Consider the following 21,338-nt stretch of genomic DNA (forward strand, 5'->3'; position numbering starts at 1 on the left):
GTTGGCGTGATTTGCAAACTATATACTTTGCAAGCAAAATAGATGCCGGAAGCTGAATCCTCAAAAGGGACACTCCAGAAACAATGGAGATTAAAAAAAAATTTAAAAAGGAAAAAAAGAGAAAAAAACCTCTTTCAAGGCACTTAAATAGAGAAAACATCTCATCTGATTTTACTGGTGCAGAAAAATGAGAAGAGACCAAATTCAGGATATTTTAGTGAAATAAAAAACAACAGATTAACAGTATATTTGGCTGCAATGAAAAGTTACCAAGAATCTAGTTTGGTCCTTCTGAGAATAAATGTTCATATTAAAAAAATCATTCAAGAAAATCTTATTATGACATAAAAAAATAATAACACTACTCTTTCTTTATAATGAAGAAAATGACCAGCAAACAAAGACATATAAATGAAAAAATATTAAATTAAAGGATAAATAAGAAATTTCTAGATCCAGAAAAAGCCTATTTTCAGTGTTGAGTCTGGCAGCTATGTAAATTCAGTTACCAACCAGTTGGACTTGATGAAAGAATTCAGTTTTATCTAAATGTTCTATCCTTATATTTTAAAAGCAACAACCTTTTCAGTTGGTGAATTGATTAGCATAATAGAGAAAGAAGAATCCAATCCTAATTTTTTTAAAAAGTGGAAAATCCATCAAGATTTTGTCTTGAAATAGAGAATTAGTATAATTACTTTATGAATAGGTCAGACTCATTATTAACTTTAAGAAAGGCCCTTCTCTACTGATATCATTTTTGCTCCCAAACTAACTTTCTGTTGTTATTGTTGCTGCTGACTTCTACATGTAAAAATCACTGCTTGATTCAAAAATTCCCATCCTTTGTTCCTAATTGCTCCCCCCCCTCCAGCTCATAAGGTGAGCTATGAAGTGCCATATTACCATTCCTCTATTCAGTTTATTAACATTTGTGGGAAGAGGATTGTCTAGGAGTTGATTCGGTGAAGCAGGAGTTTTCTAATGCTTTGTACTGGAAAACCAAGTTCGGTATATACAGTATCCTGCTGAACTACTCCTGGATTGTCTTAACTGTTGAAGAGAGATGATATTATGGAATCATGTGTGAAATGAAGCTGAAGTGGATGTAACACAAAAACTGTGAAGGTGTCCAAGATGATCAGTTAATTAAAGTTTTTATGGCGATGCTTTCAGAGCATACTCTGCTCGTTATGTAGGAATATCATTTTATTTATATATTACATCATCGAAATAAAGCAAGGCTTTTTTAGGAATCAAAAATATAAAAGCACCATAAATACCAAACCTATTCTCACTTTCCACAAAATAAAGGCAGCATCCAGGTAAAAAAGCCTCCACCCCCACCCCCCCAAAAAGCAAGAAAAAACGAACCAAAGAGGCAGTGTTGATTTATTTGTATTGCAAAATTGTAGGCCACCCAACTCCAACTGAGTCTGAACAACTTTGCATATAAAAACTGTAACAAAAAATAAACCCCAAAAGACCCCATGTGGAAGGGACAACTGATTCTCTCCCTCACCCACAGAGATACCATCGTAGTGCCCAAATACTCCATGGAAGAGAAATGTTTTCAGTACCTTTTGAGAAAGCAATAAAGATAAAAAGCATTTGAGCCTCAGAAGTAAGCTGAGAATGATTGCCAGATAGAATGCCACTATAATTCAGCATTTGGCATAGTAATTTTAAGTAAGCATGCACCTCACTGCATATATATGGAAATGGACAGTTGAAATTACAGTTGGAGATTAAATTTGTTTTCCTGTTATCTATTTCATGAAGTATTTAACTAGGTTACCTGTGGGAAGTTTTACCAATTCTCAATCCTACAAAGCAATAGAAGAGAAAGATCTTATAACACATTGTGGATTATGACATTCCTTGACCTTTCTTTGCCCTGACCTTTTGCTAACTGAGATTGACAGCTGATGCCCACTGGGCATTGGGGACACTGGAAAACAGCTGCTTTCCAAGCGCAAGGAACCCTCCCAGCAAATAAAGTGGCATCTCATACCTATTCTGCTAATAGACTTCGACGTGTGTGACCGCCTGAACTTGCCGAAAGGAGGGACAGAGCAATTAAAAATAAACAGTGACATTCTCAAACGCCCATACTCTCTGATTGAGGTTGAGAATGCCAGCAGCACACAGATTCCTTTACAGTGTTGACTATGTAAATTGCCATCTGGGGTTGATTATTTGAACTGCAGTGAGAGAATGTTGTGTGCTACGTGTGTGTCTGTGAGAAATCTCTGACGTAGCAGACGATTCTTCAATGAAGCAGTTTCATACCAGTTACTCAATGATACTTAACATCCATGCTGAAGTACATGAATCCCTTATTTGTGGTTTGAAAATGTAGTGGTACTATGTACATTTTCAAAATTGCCATGCATGTGATATGTCTGTTGCCATTTCCATTTTAGGAGTAACATTTCTGAGTGCTAATATCCAATAGGACATTTTCTCTCTTTCTTAGATGGGAAGGGATTTAATACAATTGGGATTTGTATTTGCCTAATATTCCAATATGTGCACCATTAAAAGATGTGAAAGACCAGGTTAGGGATAGATTTTTGTCAGGAGAAAAGTGTGTCTACTAAGAGCCAACAACAACTTGAAGACATAGAATGAATCAATTAAAAAACACTGAAGTAATCTTAGCTTGATGACTGAGTAATCACTATATTTTATAGGCTGAGTTATCCTGTTAAAATAGTTGTATGCCACATTATACAAATTGATTTGTGATTAATTGAAAGTACCATTTTTGAAATCTGAGACTTTCAGTTTCTCTAGGTCCTAATTTTTTTAAAACTGAATTTATCAGTTGAAAGTAGGTGATCTACAGTTGATACAATCTATGATAAGCAGTTTACAGGAGGCATTCTTTTTTCTTTTGCTATGATAAATAGTATACTTGAGTCAATACTCACATATTTGAAATAAGTGACTGTGTGCCCCTGCAATCCAGTTGAGATAGCTTTGGAAGACCATTATGATACATTTTTTCAGTATAGTTTCTGGAGGTTATTATTGCTATGCTTAAGTTGGGTTGGCACCTTTTTGTTATTTTTCTTAATCATAGTTGTATATTTGCTTATCACTGCTATTTTGGGGTTGTATATTATAATTTGACTATTGTACGTTCACTGAGAGTTGTTTTCAATTATGATGTAATATAAACTTATAGATAGGTACATCAGGGGATACATTTTGAGTTGGAGATGCAGAAACTTCAAACTTCTTTAGTCTTGTTTCTTACCTTACAGTATAATTTTTGAATATAATGCATTTCTAAGTTTAAGATTCTTAAATCATTTGTATAAATTCAGGAAATAGTATAATTGAGAACAAACCTCACCAAAAGGTTTGGGTAGGGGTGATAGAATGATTAAAAAAATTAATTGTTACAGTAGAATACACTAAAAATTTTTAAGCCTATTGTGTTGTTGTGTAGTTGTATACATTTGCAAGTGTTTGCAAATTTCAAATAGATGGTTTAGTAAGGCAAACTCAATCCTTATCATTCTCTGTCTTCTTTTGACTAAAATATCCTCTCAAATTGTCTCTTGTTGAACTTCATATAAGATTTTCATTTTTAAAGGAATAATTGTCCTGAGTTGTTCCTGACTGTTTTGACTTTACATATTTTTCTACCATACGTCACCATCTAAAAATGAATATTAATTTAGTATAAACAAATGGAATGTTTTCATTCAATGAAATATATAAATTAAGGAATTTATATACATGTATGTATGTACAGTATGCACATCTAATTCCTGGCAGACTTTGATCATTAACATTTTAAACATTCAATATCTATTGTCTTGGATAAACATTAATGGCCACATTATTTCCACCAGGGTCTCTACTCCAAATGGGTTGTGCTGCACATTTGTCTTCTTTGCTACATGTTGGGTCTTGGCTAAATTAGACAGCATCAGTTTCTTCCCTGGCTCCAGCTCTTATATCCTCTTGGCTGACCTACTGAACTTTTGTCCTGGACTTGTTTAGCAGGGAACAGAGCTTCCTCATTTTAAGTTGCAGCACTGCACCCCAATAGAAGCTAGTGCTGTAGAGCAGACCGCTAACATGATATGTAGATGATCAGTATAGATCTGCTATTGGAAATAGTTAGCTGTTCATCCAGCCTGAACTTGATGGCTTCTATGCTTAAAGATGATGTTGTTGTACTTGTGACCTTCTCATAGACCTCTTATGAGTTGTTGTGAGAACAAAAAGCTTGTGTTAGGTGAAGCTTTATTGTAATCCTGTGCAGCTTGTTTTACAGTCATATTTCCAAAAGATGTTTTACTTAACTACTATATATTTTCAATATTGATCCTATTTTTCTAGATGTAACATTTAAGTGTCAGTTTAGAATTCATGTTAAGTTTTGCAAGTATTTATAAGAACTACCATTATATAACAAAAAGAAGATTAACACTAAATTTAAAATGGGTCTCTTTCACTTCCAAGTATGTATACATGGACCAAAAATGATAGAGACAAGACCCCTAGGGCAGCTGAAACTCTTTTAAAATATTTCCCTCTTTCTGATAAATGTGTCCATTTATCACTTGTGTTGCACAAACACAAAACCACCCAAAGGCAGGGCCATGCCTCCCTCACAAAAAGCAACATCTGTTAAATAGTTATGTATTAAAATTAGTTGAAAGCAAAATAAGAAATCCCCTTTATAAAATGAATCTCCACCTGCATACACTGTCTATAGTCACACACACAAGCACCAAATTCCTACTTTCCAGCAGCAAAAAAAAAAAAAAAAAAGAGGATAACAGTGGAGCAAAAGCACTAGAAAAGGAGGAGAAGACAAAGGGAACAAAACTGAAAGAAAATATGGAGAAATGGACAAAAAAAGGGGGGAAAGATCTATATAAGCAATAGGAATAGGTTTTCAAGATGGCTGCGCACATGGATGCTGTGGCTAACCGCTCCTTCTTTCAGTGTATGGTGTGTATGATTCTGTGTGTGTTTTGGATCCTTTCCTTGGTTGAATCCAGTGGGGCAAGGAGCATCTATAATTGGCAAGCCTTGTTACAAATTGGACTGAAGTGTGATAAGGCTATTACAGCTGATTTTATACATTCTCATAACATACCGAAGGAGGCAGCTAGGCCCCTGGGGGAGCCATGGATCACTAGCCCTGTAGGAAGGAGGAAGAGGCGGAGAAAGAGGAACAGGAAGAGAAAGAGAGGATGCTGTGCTGGCATTTTCTTTAGGCCGAGTAAGTTTCCACACAAGCCTTCAATTCCAAGTATATTTCTTACCAATGCAAGATCTCTGATGAACAAAATGGATTAATTAAGGCTGCAGATTGCAATGACTAAATTCATCAAGAACTGCTGTGTTTTGCTAATCACAGAAACTTGGCTTCATTCACTCATTCCAGATGCAGCTGTTGAGGTGGAAGGCTACATAGCTCACCGGCAGGACAGGAGTAGAGATTCTGGCAAGATCAAAGGGGGAGGTTTAAGCCTTTATGTGAACAAAAGCAAAGACTGTAGACAGCCACTGCTCCATGGATTTGGAGTATATGACTCTTAAATGTAGCCCATATATCTTCCGGGGGAATTCAGCATGGTTTTGATTACTGCAGTCTATGTCCCACCTGATGCCAATACTACCATAGCTTTGGGATTCTTGTATAACATTGTTAGTAATCAGCGGAATAAGTATCCTGATGCTGTGTATATTATAGCTTTAATCAAGCTGATTTAAAAGCAGTGCTCCCTAAATTCTATCAGCATGTTAAGTGTGCTACTAGAGTAGCAAACATATTGGACAAAATATATACCAACATCAAACATGGCTATAAAGTTATACAATTATCACATTTGGGACAATCAGACCATATGTCACTGCTTTTAGCACCAGCGTACATCCCTTTTAGGAGATGGGCTCTGCCTATAATAAAGACAGTGAAATCTTGGCCAGAAGATGCTTCCCAACAACTTCGGTATTGTTTTGAGAAACACAAATTGGGACGTCTTTTACCACCCTGACCCTGAGGTGCACACTGTGCACACTGCAACTGTTCTGTGCTATAGCAAACACTGCACAGATACTATCACTGTGGATAAACATATTAGGATCTATCCCAATCAGAAAGCCTGGATGACCAAGGAAGTCCAGCGCCTCTTGCGTGACAGGACCAAGCTCTTTAGGTCCAGTGATGGGGCAAGATACAGTGTTGCAAGAGCGAATCTGAAGAAAGGTATTTGGAAGGCCAAGACTGATTATAAGAGGAAGATTGAGGATAGCAATAACATGAGGCAGATGTGGCGAGGGATTCAACAAATTACAAACCATCAACCGACTAATGTCATCCCTGCTGAGGGGGATGCTTCATTGGCAGAGGAACTGAATCATTTCTTTGCTCGCTTTGAAGTGGAGACATCAGAAACAGATAAAATATAACCACCAGCCAATTGTAGCCCTCACCTCATTGTGGAGGGACAGGAGGTGAGGAGCATTCTGAGGGCTGTGAACCCAAGAAAGGCTGCCAGTCCTGATGGTATCTCTGGCTGAGTGCTTAAAGACTGTGCTGATCAGTTGGCTGGAGTCTTTACCAGGATCTTCAATTGGTCTTTATCCCAGTTCACTATTCCATCTTGTTTGAAGGCTTCCACCATTGTTCCGCTGCCAAAGAAGTTCCCTATCAATAACCTCAACGATTACAGACCAGTGGCACTCAGTCCTATCATCATGAAGTGCTTTGAGAAATTGGTCTGCCAGCACATCATTTCTGGTCTTCCGCATACATTTGATAAACACCAGTTTGCATACAGAAAAAATAGATCTATAGAGGACGCTATAGCCATCACTCTTCACACTGCTCTGACTCATCTAGAACAGCGGGGGGGCTATGTGAGGATGCTTTTTGTGGATTTTAGTTCTGCGTTTAACACAATTCTTCCACATAGACCACTGTCTAAATTTCTGGACCTTGGGTTTTCTAATTCAATCTGTTTTTGGATTATGGATTTCCTGTCTGGCCGCTCACAGAGGGTCAGATTAAGTAATCATACCCCTTCAGCCCTTATTCTTAACACTGGTACACCACAGGGTTGCGTGTTAAGTCCCTTACTCTATACTCTTTATGTGCATGACTGCATTCCCACTCTAGTAATACTATTGCTAAATTTGCAGATGATGCAACAGTGGTAGGACTTATGAGTCTGCCTACCAAGATGAGGTGGACCGGTTGCTTTCATGGTGTGGAGACAATAACTTGGTCCTCAACACCAATAAGACCAAGGAGCTTATAGTAGATTATAGAAGGAACAGATCAGACATCCAGCCCTTGCTTATCAATGGAGACCGCGTGGAGCAAGTGGCCAGTTTTAAGTTTCTGAGTGTTACCCTAAAAGAGGACCTGACCTGGGGTGCCCACATTGAAGCCCTGGTCAAAAGGGCCCAGCAGAAATTATATTACCTGAGACTTCTCAGAAAGCAACAACTGAATGAAAAACTGCTGGTGACCTTCTACCGCGGCACCATAGAGAGCATTTTAACATACTGCATCTCTGTATGGTTTGCCAATTGCACAGTGGCAGATAGGAAAGCACTCCAGAGGGTTAATGTCATTGCCCAGAAGATCATTGGTTGCCCCCTCCCCTCTTTGGAAGAGCTTTATAGCTCCCACTGCCTTAAGAAAGTTCAAAACATTCTCAGAGATCCATCTCATCCTAGGAACCCTTTTTTTGAACTATTGCCATCTGGCAGACAGTACAGAATAATAAAAACAAGCACAAATAGGCTGAAAAACAGCTTCTGTCCCAGGGCAGTAGCTCTTTTGAATTCTGCTGTATAGTGCAGTATTGGTGCAGTGTCAGGGGTTTTTGGTTCAATGTGTGGAGGGTGAAGGATATGTGTTTGTGTTTATTTTCATGGTCATGGTCATGATGTGCACTGAAGATGGTGTTTGATTTCGTTGTACAAGGTGTAATGACAATAAAAAAAAAGAAAAGGGTTAAATTCACCAGGAAATCAGCGACTCTGACCGAATCTGTAGATTACCCTCAGTCTAACCTTCAAAGGCATTTGTTATTTTGCACAGTTAAGTTTGCAACCTTTTCTACTTCTTGCTCATTTCTTTGATTTTCTTCTTCAGTTATCAATGATTGTGAGATACCTCTATCAGTTCAGGTAATTAGATTGGGTGGGGGGGAGGTCTTCTTTTTCACATGGGAGATGGCAGTGTGAAATATTGCTGTGACAAATAAAGTGAGTTTAAATGAGTTTAAATGAGTTAAAGTGAGTTTAAATTTTATTGAAAGAACTTAACTGTATATGGCTGCCTATTATCTCACATAGTGATTGTAGGCGGCTCACAAAAACCAGTGAAAACAGAACATGCCTTCTCACCAAATGCCAGACCAACCAGATTATCAACCTCCTGACTCGACTGTCTCTCCAGCCCGATGTTTGGGGAAGACCCAGGTCTTTAAGGCCTTCTATAGGCTAAAATGGCGGGGACCCCTTGAATGAATATCAGGTGGGAAGCTGTTGAAAAGGGCTGGGCTGGCTACAGTGAAGGTGTGCCTCTGAGGTCCCATCAGACAATAATATTTAAGGGAAGAGTCTTACAGTGCACCCATCCTATCTGACAATGAGATGGGCAGATATATTTAGGAAGAGGCAGTCCTGCAGTTAATCTAGTCCTGTGCTGTGTGGAGCTTTAAAGATGATAATCAGAATAATAGAGTTGGAAGGGACCTTGGAGGTCTCTAGTCTAACCCTATGCTCAAGCAGGAAACCCTACACCATTTCAGATAAATGTTTGATTAAACGTTTCTTTAAAATCTCCAGTATTGGAGCACCCACAACTTCTGGAGGCACGTTGTACCATTGATTAACTGTTCTAAATGTCAGGAAATTTCTCCTCAGTTCTAGATTGGTTCTCTTTGATTTGTCCCTAACCATTGTGTCTTGTGCTGCCTTCAGGACATTAAGTTGACTCCCTCTTCTTTATGGCAGCCCCTTAGATATTGGAACACTGCTATCATGTTACCTCTATAAATTGTACCCTGGAAAACAAATGGGAACCAATGCAGCACAAACAAAAGCACTGTAATTGGTGTGAACTGTGGGCCACCCAAATTGTACACATCACTGCATTCTGGACTGGCTGCAGCTTCCAGAAGGTCTTGAAGGGCAATCCCACATAGAATGCTTTGGATAATCCAATCAGGATATTTAGTCTTTGGTTGTGATGAGCAGTCATGTTCTGAATATAATCACGCAGCCAGATTATTATATGAACTAAAACAAACTAAAATCATGCAGTCGAGTCATATAGGTCAGGGATCCCCAACCTTTTCGACGCCGCGGCCCGGTTCTGGCGTCAGCTGGGCGCCGCGGCCGGTTCCGGCGTCAGCTGGGCGCCGCCATCTTTTTGACGAAAATCACTTCCGGTGACGTCACGGAGTGATTTTTCGTCAAAAAATGGCGGCCGCAGCTTGGTGAGCTTTTCGGGTAGAAATGGCTTTCTACCTGGAAAAGCTCACTGAGCGCTGGCGCCGCCATCTTTTTTGATTTAAAAATTGCTTTTTTACCAAAGATGGCGGCGCCCAGCAACCAGCGGCCCGGTAAGGCTTGTTCAGCGACCCGGTACCGGTCCGCGGACCGGCGGTTGGGGACCCCTGATATAGGTCATGTTTTTTATATATTTAAGAAAGGCAATTTAAACCATATAGAAAGAATAATTTATATTTAAGTTTGGGATGTGTGAAGTTTTGCTTCTAAAAAAGCTCGTCATCCTTGAATTGGCTTTTGCATTTTTATCGCCAAGACTGCGTTAAAACAATCACAAAACTGAACTGATTTAAATAGGGTGTAACTTAATTTAAATAACTAATTAAATATATTTTAAATAAATAAATTTAAGTAATTTAATAGGATGAGATTATTTAAATAGGGTGTAACATTTGTACATTCTGAAAATGTGTTTCACTATTGCTTTCTTTTACAAAATTGTTTCATAGAAGATTATTTTTTATAATTTCTGTGAACTAATTAGTGCTTCAAGAGGAAATATGGTGTAAAAATAAAATAGTAAAAAGATACCATGATGTTCTTGTAGATCAAAATGATATAAGCTGTCAAGAAAGATAGCCAGTGTACAGATTCTTGTTGTGTTCCTAATTTTGTGTTCAAAAAATTGTTCAGAGCAAAAAATATTTTGAAAATAAACCACCAAAAAGATACTAGAAATAATGTTATAATGAGAATATATATCAGAGATTGTTGCTTTAAAAAGTATCATTGGAGCAATATATCATTGGAATAATATATTTAATAAATAATGATATATTTCATATATGTAATATAAAATATGTAAATATTAGAGACATTACAGTATATACAATATTAGGAAAGTTCTATCAGCCCTTGAAAGAAGGCCAGGGCAGAAAACAGACCCTACAGAATGACTAGAACTCTATTGATATAGGTTGTAAAACCAAAACCTTGGAAGCCTGATCTGTTTCCACTACCCCCATCCTTCTCTCTTACATCTAAGTGAACTACAGGTAGCTATTGACCTATGACCATTTTTGAGACTGGAATCTCGGTCTTTAAGAGAAGTAATCATTGAGCAAGATGCTCGTATGACTGCTTTGCTCAAAAACTGCAATCCTGTACTCCCAGTTGTGATAGTTAAGTCATCTCCTGGGTTGTGAAGCAGATGGAGTGAAAGGGTTGCTTGTCAGGAAAACATCTCATTTCCACCCATCAGCCAGTGCTTCAAGAGCTGAGATCTGTCAGCTGAGACCTGAGATTCCCTCCAGGCCGGCAGCCCTTTTAGAGTGAAAAGACAGCCTGCCATGAGGAAATTTCAGCTCTGCAGAGGCAGGAAGAAAGAGATCCCAAGTTCCATACTTGGAATTTGAATCTTGGAGCTTGAATTTTGGCAACTGAAGTCCAAGCATGTATGGATCTTGGAGTCCTTCTCTCTCTCTCTCTCTCTCTCTCTCTCCCTCTCCCTCTCCCTCTCTCCCTCCCCCCCCCTCCCCCCCCCCTCTGAATATGTGGAGAGGTCTAGGAGGGAGGGAGAGGCAGGGAGAGAAAAAATTTAAGCTCTGTGCCTTCTTGGATTTCAGCTGTCAAGGTCCAAGCAGGCACAGATTGGCAGAGAGCTTTTATAGCTAAATCCCTGAAATGAGGAGGAGTGTTCTCGCCAGGCAGCAGCTGCTTGCAGCCTTCCCTGATGATTTCTCCTTTGAATATTTAGGGAGGCCAGCAGGGAAGAGTGCAAATGGCAATCACATGATCGTGAGGCACTTGGCAACTGGTCCCAAATCAAGAACTCAGATCATGATCACATGATTAGGGGAGGAGTGGCGGGACATTTTAAGATGGTCAGAAGTTCTTTATAGGCTATGAAGTGCCCTTTCCAAGTCCACCATAATTTTGATTGGTCATTAAGTAACTGGTCATTAAGTAAGGGTTATCAGTAAATTCTCCTTTCCAGGTTTAAAGCTTGCTTTTGTTTTTGTAACCATTTTTGCATAGTTTGTCCAAGATCAGCTTTCTGATTCTCTACAAGTTCTGTGCAAAAATGTTTATTAGAAAAAATTATCTGCAGTAACAAAGATTTTCAGATTTTATTTTTAATTTGCAGGCAGTATGAAAAATATATCAGTAATTATAATATGTTGACTGGATTCACATGTCATAATAATCCATAATTTTATTTGTTTTGGTTTGGTTTAGGGTACTTTATGAGTCAAAAATGTGGTTTATCCAGTAAAACTACAAAACATGGCTTGGGTTGATACATGAAACAGGTCTCTGTGTTGCTGCCACTTGTTGCTTTTCTTTTGGTTTAGTTTTATTTTTAGTTTAACTTGATTCATCTTAAAAGTTCTGAAAACCTAGGCTGTGTTCCTGGATTAGCTTCATGCAGGGGAGGGATTCTACTGAAGCGCACAATCACCGAACCGGTTGTTATACTGGTGGAATCCCACCCCTGGCTTCATGTAATAGTATTAATCTGAAATTGCTCTTCAGTTGTTTCAAACCATTTCAGTGAACGTTCTGACCTGAAGTGATCCTCATGACTAAAAGAAATGACCTTCAAATTAAGAATCTAAGACTAATGCTTCAGCCAATATCAATTACTTTAAACATTAAAAGTCAGCAGATGGAGCCAAAGACTTATAGAAAAATTACTAGAGCTGAATGAATGTTAAATTACAAAGTGATTTCCTTTCTCTGTAGTGCCTGAGCAACAAATATTTAGACAAGAAAAACGAACATATATACAGAATGCCCCTTAGCCATTTTATATACAGTGGAAAGGAATAAAACTGTTGCTTAAGTTACTTCTTTCTGTTTTGGTCAAAAGGCATATAAATTATTACTAAAGGTAAATTATAAAAGCCTTTAAAATACCTAATACTATTTTGTAGCAGCTATTCTTTTTGAGGATCCTGGCAGTTATTATTGTGAAATCAATTCAAACTGTGAAGTAGAATTTTTTATTCTTATTTTGGGCTCTGATAATAAAGTATTGAAACTTTTTAAAGACACCTGAAAATGCCTTTTTTCTCACTTGTAATTCAAGGGAAAAGAACACCAAGGAATCAGAGAAGCATTTATTTCTTCATTCAAGGTTAAATATTATGAAAAATGTCGTGTACTACTAAGTTAATGGATGTGGATAGCTTAACTGGTGCAACTGGTACCCTGTTCTTGGTGTTTTCACAACATATAAGAGCATAAGTGAGAGGTGCAAGGTTAATTGGTTAATTTGCTTGTTTCTACCAAAATTCTTTCATTTCTAACATTCTTCCAGTTTGTAAATAAGAATCAAAATACAAAAGACATTGGTTTAATAGGTCTGGATGATATATTTGAATATTTTATGAACAGAAGAATAACAAGCACAGTTCAGTATAATTTTAAGAAAGGAAAATTGAGGCTTATTACAACTTTTAAAACTGAGAGAGGACTTTGTTAACACAATCTCTCTTCAAGGAATTGAAGCATATAATCACTTTTAAAGCATGTATGTGAATTTTTCACATTTTAACTCTGTTATTTACTGACTTATAGTCCGGCAGGTATGCTTCATCTCCAAATCCTGTTCTGATATACGAAGAAACAATTGAATTTACACTGTCTGATATGGGCAGAATTGCAGTATAGAAGCCATTTTTCTACATTGTAAGAAATGTATTTGGATGAGAATACCTGGATTTATCTAAAGATATTTCCCATTCAGTTGGTTCCCCATTATGAAAGTACACATTCTGTGAGCAAATGTGTACTTGCTGCTGTTTTTTTTTTTATGTGATTACATTATTCTGTGGTGCAGTGTGGATTTGCATCACATGGAATTGTGTATTTACTTATCTCTAATGCTGATCATAGAAGTAAAAATATGTTTCCCTTTGTAGCTATTGTGCGATATAAGTACAAATATTTCCCTGCAGATTTTGTGGTAATGTGTCTATTTAGCTCCTGCAAATAATGAATTCCATTTCTCCTTCAGTTGTATTAACTATTTGGAGTATATGTTGAGATTCAGGTTTTCACACAAAGATTCCCAAATGTCCCATTTTAATTCTTTCCATAATAAAGACACGCTAGTTGCATGTGTTGGAATGTGTTGCAGCCTCTTGCTCATTTGGACTTTCAAATTGTTGAATTGTAATGCTTTTAATATATGAACAAAGCTGTCTTATATTGATTTAGATAGTTTATTTATCTATCCCATTATTATGTAGCTCACATGGCTCTTCCAAATTTTAAATGGAACTTTTCTATCTCTGCCAAAGTAATTTGACAATTGATAAATAAGAACAAGTCAGAATTAAAATAAACATAACCAGTTTGCCTTATCTTTTTTTAAAAAGTGTATTATACGGTTTAGATTTTGCATCCATTCTTGCTAATCTGCACTTGTAGGATATTTCTCCACAAAAAAATGTGCACTGGCAGACCATACTGTTGTTGTAAGAGTAACTGTAAATTTTAAAGTCTATTAAATCATTGTACAAATCATGATGCCCCATGTGTGGCCTAGATCTCTCAACTCTGAAAAACCATTTCTTTGCTATGTGAGTTAAATTAATTGATGCGAACATATCTCATTTTTGGGATTATTTTTGTGCCTATTAACTGTTTCGAAGTAATTGTCTGCAAATGAGGAAAAAGATCAGTAATACAATCCTTTCTTTCCACCTTTCCTAGTTTTTAGTTTTATCATTCTAAAATGCTCTTCTGTTTTTAAATGAAACAAATTGGCACAGATTAATAAAGCATCGCTTAATCCTTGATCCTAATTCCTAGTATGTTTTGGGGGAAAAAATAGATTGGTGTCCTGTAGGTTTTTATGGTTAACTTTGATCATCTTATATATCTGGCTGCCTGATTTTAATAATGGGCAGACATAAAGGCATGAAATATATGTGCATATATTATATATACCATATAGCAGTATATGGTATATAAAATTTTGTTCATATTCTCTAGATTTAGTTGATTTTCTGGAGATTAAAATTTTATATTTTTGAAAATTATCTCAATGAGACTGTCTCATTGTCCTGAGAATTCTGGATTCTCATTTCTCTGGTTCCCTTCATCTGTCTTACCCTATTAATTCCTCTTGCTTTGTATAAAAAGTAACAATAGGAAGGAATGGTTCTGTAATTGTAGGAATACTTAAGACTTAAATTTTATCTGTTAAGTAGTGAATTAATACTGGGATGAAGAACTTGAGGTCCCAGAGCTATGTGTGGTCTCTGTATAAACTTGTTGCAGCCTATGAAATTTTCATTGACTGATTCTTAGGTGGAAAATAAGAAAACTATGATATAAGCTCAAAAATAAGCATTTTTAGTTCAGAAATTAAAAAAAATTAAAATCCCTAATACCCAGCCCATTCGTTTAATGGGTTTCAGCTTTTTAAAATAAATATAGTTCATTGCTACTAAATAATTGCCCATACATGTTTTAATTCATTCTTCCTTCTCTTTTTTTATGTCTTGTTTCAGTTACATGAATTATTTTCAAAATAAGTTGAAACAAAACAGTTTCAAAACAAGTTAACTTCAGACCAAGTTGTTTCTTGTGAGATGGGATAAATGGGATAAATATGATCAATCAATCAGTCAATCAACCAACCAATCATAATTATGAATCTAACTTGTTAAATTAACCAGAGTTCATTATAAATCTATTTATGGTTTTGAAGAAATGACAAAGAATTGATTGAAGTCAGATTGGTCAAGTCATTCCATCCACATGGAAGGGAGGGAGGAGCATGCAAGAGAATGTAATGTTTTTCTAAACTTAACATGGGCAGAGTGATGATACCTGTTGCTTCTTCTCTCCACCTTGTTAACTGTTCACATTCTAATATTGTTCCCCTACTTTTTAAATTGTGTTCCCCACATTTTTCTTATTCATGGTTTTATGCTATGATATGTTTTTTATTGTAAGCTAGCCAGAGTCCCTTAAGTAATACTGCCGAGTAGACATGTAATGGTGAAAAATTATGACTCCTTAATGTTTATAGACCTTTGAGAGAGGTTTTTTTTTAAAAAAATGTGTGCTTTAAGGTCATTGAAGGTCTGCTATGCCTGTTTTACTTGCTTTTTCTTTGCACTAAAAACATTTTTTACATTTTACTATTTATTTTTTTGTTTTGGATGGATATTAGGTGACACAAAATAATAAAGGCACCTTGCCCAGGGCTGTATCAATATTGGACTTAACATAAGCAACTGAGTAGTCTCCAGAAATTTTGAAATACACATAATCCCTTGGTTTTGGGTAGGCTGGTTGGAGTTGAAGTCAAAACATTTAGAATATATATGAATTCCACTATTGCCTCTCTAATTACAAGTCCATAATAAGTATTATAAGTATTTTTCTCTACTCTAGAGAGAGTCTAAACCTGAATGTTGTTATTAACATTGCTTTTGATAATTAGATTATTTTCTCATGTGTAGCAATAACAAAATAAATTTGTGTAAGCATCCTTAAATAAAGCGTTTTTTTCTCATGTGGTTCAACATGCAGGCCAGGTCTAAGACCTCCCTGGAACTTTGGATTCATGGATAAATACTTTTCTCCTATGATTGGCAAATATTATAACTTGATTTAGATACAGATTTTTACCAAGGTTTCTAAAATGTAAATAGAAAAATGTGGTATTTTTCCAGCATAACTTAAGAGGTTAGGCATATGAATGATATATTAAAACATAATAATTTAGAGTAAACATTAGCATTTACATGCTCTTAAAATAACAGGAACAGAATGTAATAAGCAATCTATCCTGTTTAACTATTTAGACTAATTCTGAACAACTTTTCTTCTGCAAGTTTAATAAATCTCCATACTTATTATATACAGTATATTCAGTATTAAAAAATGGTCCTTTTTTAAAAAGACCAACTATTATAACAAGTCTACTTCTGTGCTTTTAAGAAGGCTTATGTAAACGGATATTTAAAAACGAAGCAATGTGATAATTTAATTTTAACTATTGTTATCAATAGGTGGAGAAGCTTTGTTTACATCTGTTAATCAGATTGCAAGGGTTGGATCAAGCTGAGTCAATGGGACAGTTTATATTGCTTGCTTAGTTTTTGATATGGGGTTATTCATAAGTAATATAGAATGGGTAATTTTGGCAAAACAGATTTTCCTTCTTCATTTAAGTTTCCGAATGCCTTCTACATCTTTTCTGAAGATTGAGCAATCCTCTTGAGTAGATTTGGAGAAGTGACATTGTTGGCTGAAACTCATGATATCTAGGACTTAAATTAGAGATGGATTACTCACTGAGCTATTGGGTTTCTTTCTTCCTCTTTTAAATAGTGAGACTAAACATTGGAAATAACTTAGATTGAAAAATCTGTACTCATTTGGAAATATCCAGTTGAACTCCAGTGGGTTTATTCTTGAGTAATTTAATGGAATTATAATGTTATTTTCAAACCCAAATTCATTTACAAATTCACATTAAGGTTAGATGTTGTGAAACAGGAAGAAAACTGAAGTTCTGACATTCTTTATTCTCATGATTGGTAAACACAGAAATTTCATTTAATAAGCAGGATTATACTGGAATGCCATTTTTTCCAGTTTGGTGTCTAAGTCTTGATTAATTACAGTATTAAGTCTTCTTGATCAAGTTATAATATGTTCATATTTAAAATGAAGGAAAGGGAAATGTTTGTTTTATAAAAATCATTTATTCACTCAAAATCAATCACTTTTTCAGTACCACCACTGAACTCAAGACGTTCTGAGAATAAGAATGTCTTGAATTCAGTGGTGGTACTGAAAAAGTTACTGCATTTTAATGTATTCTCTGGATTTTCATATTTCTGTGAGAGAAAGAACACAAAATTAATGTGGTTAGAATAACCTTTCCGTTATGTTATAATTAAAAGCTAAATGTTCATTACCAGAAAATGATGCTTTTTAGGAGGGTTTATAAGAGTTCATAATATATTAATGTTGTTCTCTCTTATATAATCCAAGTTTGCATATTTCAAGTGGAATATTTTGACAACAATTAAATTCAGTGAAAGACCTAAGAGAAAGCTCTTGTTTTGGCATCTAGATGAAGTCTAGAGAACTTGTCATCACCCCCAACTTCACTTCGATGAAAGAAAAACAGAGCAATTTATTTTAATTACCATGTAAATTAATTCGGTTACTATTATCACCCATTGCTGGTGGTACAGAGTTCTGAATAATATTTAATCTATCTTGAAGAAAATGTTAAAATTTATAAGCCAGGATCAGACCTTTCCTATTACTCATAAAACTCATTCTGTTAAATGTTTTAATGTATAAAAATAATATTTCATTAAGCAACATCCAGGAATAATTAGTTTATCAATGATGACTTAGAACAAAAGTCCTTGATTTACTTTTAACTTTATAAATTAGGCACTTTTTGATGTGTGGAACACATCTGGGGCTTTTAAGAAAGTAGAAAGAAAAATATTGAATTGTTTACCAAGACTGCGGGTGAAAGTTTTCAAACGACAGTATCCCTTTGGTTCCAGAATGTTGCTTGCAGGCTAGAAATGGCTGATTGGCATTCTGTATATTAAAATATATTATATTATTATGGTTTATTGCATAGTCAGCCAGATGTTCAGATTGTATTGCTATTATTATTATTTGTTAAATTTATTTGCCACCTATCTCACTGTAGGGCTACTCTACATGATGTTTCAGCATGATAAATACCATTTTGGGGTTCCTGAATGAATTTTTCTTCTGTGCTGAAAATATTAGCTATGTTAGTCATTTCTCTCTTGAGCCCCTTTTAAGTCTTTTCAATATTTTCCTGTGTTTGAGCTTAGAAAAAGTTAACAGGATGAGCCTATTTTTTCTATTAGTGGCTTGTCTGTGCAAGTGCATCATTACTCATTTGTAAAAATACAAATGACCACTATAGAAATACTGATAATAAAATCTTTATACCCTGTATTCCAGAATTTCAAAAAGGCAAAGTTGCAGGTGTTTTATTATTCTGAAAACTAGTTTTTCACATATTTTTGAAAGATTAATTTCTTGCTTTTTCAGATTGTATTGTTTAAAATATGCTTCCTTTTAAAATTATATAATCAAGCAATTTTGTTTTCTTTTTGCCAAAGATATATAAAAAGCTGGTTTCTATTCATAAAAAACAGCACTGAGATACTACACTATATTTTTCAGTATCTTTTAAAAGCATCTTTTTATATTTGAATAATTTGGCTTAGTTTTTTGTCTCTAAAGTTCATATTTAAAGTGCCCTACCTTACCAGATTTCAAGCAAAATTTGCCATAGGTAAACATAGATTCATCCTTACTAATGAAAGCAAACTTCTGTGGAATTGTTTTTGATTCTTTGTTTTGTTGGCTTCTTTCATTGGAATGTGTTAGTTGACACCAAATTTTTTACATTAAAAGAATATTAAGTTTTATTTCCATAGATAAATTAATGCAAAAATTGCTTTCCCCTCCCACTAATTGTGAAAGCATTTAAAATGTTACCTCTGAAGAACTGATTTTATTTTAATTCCTGATTTCTGTGTTATGACAGCAGTGTGGTTTTGGTATTGTTTTATTTTTAATTACTCTTTTTACTACAAGATGGTGAACTAATTGTGACCTTTATCCTCCATTCTCAATTGCTTCTAACTTACTCTTCTAAGTAAAAAGAAATAACCTAACAGAGCGGTAACCAGATCACCACTGCCACACCAAGGAAACAGGCAAGCGTTGGGATGCCCTTTAATCTCTCTATCCACACAGCTCTCATTTTAATTTGCAAAATTGAACCCAGATCGAGAGCAGTAAAGCCTGAATACGGTAAATATTCATGCCTCAGTGATCTAGAGTAGCTCTATTACATTTTAGAGATTGGGAGAATTACCTTTTGGATTATGTATATTCATGGGCTGATTTTTATTTGAGATATATTATTACTCACATTGGGCTACATGTAACACATTCTACCCAAACCAGCTGCCTGACAAAGCTCCAATGTTGCTTACACATAAAAAGTTTTACTTCTGTAAAACTAAGCCTATAGTTTCCTTTCTTTTAGGCTTTTCAAAGGTTAGTAATAAGCAAAACAATTTTGTTAAAAGAGGGGAAGGAAAATCCATTCCTGGGGATGTTCTATAAATCTTTCAGCCCTATGTTTACTCTGATGTAATATTTTGTTGTGCACTTTAAGGTTTTAGGATGAAAGTGCTGCTATTGTTTCAAATATAAGACTTGAGTGAAAAAGAGTAATTTGGTTTATTTCTTCGGAATAATTAATTTCTCAGCATTTTGTTTTCTTACCTGGTATTTTTTTTTGTTTATCTGAAAGGCAGCTGGGAAGAAAATAGCAACTTGCCAACAATTTGGTTATTTAAATAGGTATTAATTATATGCTTATTTTATAATACTGTATGTACATTGCTGAAGGACAGATGTGGTGTCTTTTATTCTGCATGGTACTTTAGATTATTTCAGATTATTCCAACAAAAGCTATTTTTTTGTGTTTAGTAGGACTGTGCAAATCTTTTGGAAGGCCTTTGCAGGAAAGCCACAAGCAATGCACTATTGATCAGGGCGTCATGACAATCATATCTTCCCCAAGAATACAGCCATGGAAGTAGTTAAAGAAAAATATACAGTGACAATTTGGGAAGCTTGTGCGATGCACCTGAGAAGGCTATTTTGAATCATCAGAGGATCCAGCCAAGAAATGGCACTTTGCTTGAGGTGTTGCTATTATCAAAATATGTCTGAAAGATTTGCCCTGGATTAATTGTTATGTATTACATTGTATATAGAGAGACTTGAACTAGTTTACAACTTTTTACCATTTATCCATGGCTCCTGCCCTTTGAAACATCTTGTCTCCTCTGAGATGAGAACCACACCAACCCTCCTGACGTCTTCTGTAAGGGCCTAAAGACCTTGCTCTTCCAGTTGTCTTGGAGTTATGACTCTGAAGTTGACTCTGAAGTTGGGTATGACTCTGAAGTTGGCTATCAAAATACGAGAAGACTCCACTGCTCCCCGTGTTCCTCGTGCTCCCTTCTCCTCCACATCATTTAATGATAAATTATTATTTATTTTATCCCTTTTAATGTTTACAAATTTTAATGCTTGTAAACCACCCGGAGCTGCCCCTAGATGCGATGGATGGCACACAAATGTTAGAAACAAATTTATTAATTTTATTTATATCTCGCATTTCCTGGAAGTGATATGGATACCTTCCTCCTATTTTCTCTACAACAAAAACCCTGTGAGGCAAACTGAGTTCAGAGTGATGAGCTCAAAGGCACCTGTTACCCTGTGAGTTCTTAGCTGAGGGAGGATTTGAACTAAATGTCTCTGTTATGTTTCCAAAAATTTAACAAATATGTCACGCTGGATTTCTTTACATTTTCTCTACATATGAAGACATTTCTGATACCCTTCTTAAAAATAAGGGTACAGTGAAAAAGGTAGAATGAGTACCAGAATTAATAACATTTCTGTCTTAAAGTTTCTGTCTACAAAGCTAATGTCTCTTGGTTCAAACTGAATCATGGTTATAGCTTAGGATTTCTCAATAGATAATGTTTTTTTCTTTTTGCTTAATTGAGAGACTGATTTTTTTAAATTTTATTGTCCTGTCATACTCTAAACCAGTCCAACTAAACAGCTCTGTTTTTCTTATGAAGAAAATTACAATTTGTAGTTGTTTTGGAAATCTTTACTAAAAGCACTAAATCTAGTAGCCAAAAAATTACAAACTGTCATGTTGTTACATTTCTGATCAACAAAACAATATCAA

General features: G+C 35.6%; 1 protein-coding gene across 2 annotated transcripts in view; it reads left to right on the top strand.

Annotated features, from left to right (window-relative positions):
• EEFSEC (eukaryotic elongation factor, selenocysteine-tRNA specific) overlaps nucleotides 1–21,338 on the top strand; it is a 172,718-nt gene that overhangs the window by 56,905 nt on the left and 94,475 nt on the right. The gene's annotated exons all lie outside the window — the stretch shown is intronic.

Source organism: Notechis scutatus, chromosome 2 (genome assembly GCF_049901735.1).
Source record: "Notechis scutatus isolate UNSWTSFEM ecotype Mainland chromosome 2, rNotScu1.2, whole genome shotgun sequence".
Classification (NCBI taxonomy): domain Eukaryota; kingdom Metazoa; phylum Chordata; class Lepidosauria; order Squamata; family Elapidae; genus Notechis; species Notechis scutatus.